Source organism: Aplysia californica, unplaced genomic scaffold, assembly GCF_000002075.1.
Source record: "Aplysia californica isolate F4 #8 unplaced genomic scaffold, AplCal3.0 scaffold00041, whole genome shotgun sequence".
In the NCBI taxonomy this organism is placed as follows: domain Eukaryota; kingdom Metazoa; phylum Mollusca; class Gastropoda; order Aplysiida; family Aplysiidae; genus Aplysia; species Aplysia californica.
In genome coordinates, this window is record NW_004797311.1 from 1,134,149 (window position 1) to 1,137,530 (window position 3,382).

Here is a 3,382-nt window from a genome sequence, read left to right on the forward strand (position 1 = left end):
TCTCTCTCTCTCTCTCTCTCCCTTTCTCTCCCCCCCCTCTCTCTCTCTCTCTCTCTCTCTCTCTCTCTCTCTCATTATCTAGCAACTCCCACTACACCAAGATGGGCGTATGGACAAAGTAAAGAGATAGAAACAAGAACTGAGAAGGCAAAATGCAGTGACCTGCCAGCTAGCATCCCCACTCAGTCACAAGAACATCCCAATCGAAGAGAAATCCCAGCTTGTCAATAATATCTTCATACCAATCTTAACATACCAGTGTCAAACATGGTCCCTATACAAAGACCAAGGAAGATAAATCAATCGATGCGAAATGAGGTGTCTCCGCAAAACCATCAATGTCAGCAGAAGAGACCGCATAATTAGGAAGGAGAACATACGATTACAAACCGGAATACCACCAGTAATAAATTTCATTGAGCGTCAAATAGTCAAATGGTTCGGACAACATCTAACCAGAATGTCCCAGAACAACTAAGAGCTTACCACACCGGTGAACCTGACTTCAAATCAAGAGGAAGACCAAGAAGGACCTACGGTTGACCTGGAACAAGATAACATTATCATTATCTAATCACAGACGCCATACACTTAGCACAGCACCGAAATCTGCACCTTCCATCGAAATCCTAAGGATACCAGAGAAGGTACAAAGTAAAAGTAATTTTCTCGATACACAAGACCAAGCAGCCCACAACTTGTATTGAAATTGTACCAACAAAAGAAGAGTCCTGTCTTGGGACGGATGACAAACACTGCTCATACTTTTCTACCTTCCATGGTCCCATCTGAATCTATTGACGTTCAAAAATCCTCTTATTTAATTAATATTCCACCAGAATAAAAAATGCATAGCACTTGAATAGTAGACCTACGTCAAGAAAAAAAAACCCCACACCTTTATAATCATAGTCTCTTTAACGTGCAAAGCTTGCTCACGGGACCTCCGAGATTCCAACAACATGAACTCCGCATGGCTACAGCTTGAGAAGGCCGAGACTACAGCACAGTTCATTCGACCTGACTGGACTTACTCACCATTAAGTAAGTTACTGTCAAGAGGCAAGAGGCTGACGAGGCAAATGATCAAGGAGACTTTGACGGAAGAGGAAGAAAAAAACGCGATTTAAAAAAGAAGTGGGAGGGGTGCGGGTAGGGGGTGGGGGGAGATTTCCAGGTTTAAAGTGCTGACAGCTCACCTGAATCGACGGTGGATGTGTGCGTGCACGCGTGGCATGAGTGCGTTTGTATGTGCGCATGTACATGTAATTGTGTGTGAATATATGTGTGTGTGTGTGTGTGTGTGTGTGTGTGTGTGTGTGTGTGTGTGTGGGAGGGGGAGAGTAGGGGAGGGGGCTGGAGAAAGGGAGAGAGGAGGAGGGGAGGTGACATGAGGAATGGAGGGGGCAGGAGGAAGGGAGAGAGGAGGAGGGGAAGGCAGGAGGAGCGGGAAAGGAGGGGAGCGGGAGAAGGAGGGGAGGGGAGGGGAAGGGGAAGGGGGCGAGAGGAGGGTGTAAGATTGCGTGCGAAGATGTACGACGTGAGGTGAGTAAGTGGATGCCCGCTCATACTGATACGTCCCCACTCGCCACCTACAGCCCATGCCATGTTCTTATCGAAGACTTAGTACCATGCGGGCGGGAGGTGCGTTTATACGTGGGGGGAAAATATACATATTATATTATATATTTAATAACCTAGACGACTTGATTGTGTTTACTCATGTGAGCCTTCATATTGGAATGGTAAATTGTGCAGTTTAGGCCTAAATTGATATTTTATCGTGCTGCTTTTCGATTTCTTTTTAATTGAGACCTCAGAGTTTTTGATCACACCTTGATGCTGAAAGGTGTCCCGAAACTCAGGTCAAACATTCAACTTCGATAGATTCTCCGCGAATATTCTTGACTTAAAACTATAATACGTTTCGTGATGCTGGAAATAAACACACACAAAAAGGTTAAGAAGAATTGAATTTCAGCTCACAAAGGTATCTCAACGATTAAGAGCCTTTGTCATTGTTGGATACGATCTCTTCTACAGTGGCTTGACTCCATCCACCTGGTAATTTCTACTTCTTTCTTCACTTCCTTTGAGCTATTTCGGGAAATTCTCTCTCTTTCCGACGTATGCTGCAATCGTTTTAAGCGAACATGCCACTTTTCAACTTAAACAACAAAACACTTGAAGGACGAACAGGAAACAGTCTGACGAAATGTCGGATTCTTTTAAAGTGCAATACTCAAATTCAAATAAACGTAGGAAAAACAACAACAAGACAAGTAATTAGCAAGAGCACTTCCGAGAGGAACGAAAAGGTACGGGTAATTATTCGTGTAAACGAACACTTCAAAAGGAACATTAAAGAAAAAGCCAGCGCAATAATACTAATGATAGGAGACAGCGTCACACAAGACCCTCATAACAGACAAAGAATTAAGAATACTCGTCGGAGATAGATTATACTTACCGGAAGTTGGATCTGTACTCCTCTGATCGTCTCCTTCCGGTATGGCCGAGAAAGAGGCGGCCGCAGCGCCCCCTGCTGGGGACTCCCGTGGTGCTGTACTTTGACACACGTGAGAGGTTAGGACGAGGAGTACCACGGATAGATAGATTGTTTGTCTCGGAGGTACCGGGAGGTAGCTCGTCGTTCTGCCAGCCATCGCTGAGAGAGCAGAAGTCAAAGGGCTGAGCTGCGTCATGAAGGAAAGTGAAGACTTGTGGGTGGAGAGTAAGTAATCCAACTATTCAGGCCAGCGAGACATGGGTGGGTCCATCATAGGGGTCTGTGGAGGATAAAGTAAAATGGAAATAAAATTTGAAATTGGTTCCGAGTCTTCTTTTTATTATGTTACAGAATACGTGCATGTTTGTTTGTGTGCGTGTGTTTGTGAATGTGTGTGTGTGTGTGTGTGTGTGTGTGTGTGTGTGTGTGTGTGTGTGTGTGCGCGTGGGGGTGTGCATGTATCATTGTATGTATGTGTATGTACATGTTCGAATATTATGTCTGCGTGCATGTCTGTGTGCGTGTATGTGCTTTTGTAGGCTTGTTTGTGTGTGTATGTGAGTGTGTATGTTTGTGTGCACGTGTGTATACGTGTCTGTGTGGGTGTATTTCTGTGTGCGTTTCATTGGTATGAAAACATCCCCCTCACTCCACACATATAGTAATGTAAGATGTACCCAAGCCTTTTGCTATGATGAGATAAGCCTGATCGCGTCAGTTAAAAAGAAAAGTTTGCAGTCAAAAAGTCCATTACCAGTCTTTGAATATAACAAAATTGGATACAGTTTACCACGTGGGAGCCTTTGTCACCGAACTACAGTTGATAGTTCGTTGTTGTTTTGTTGTTGCCTTTTTTTCTTTTTTTTTTGGGGG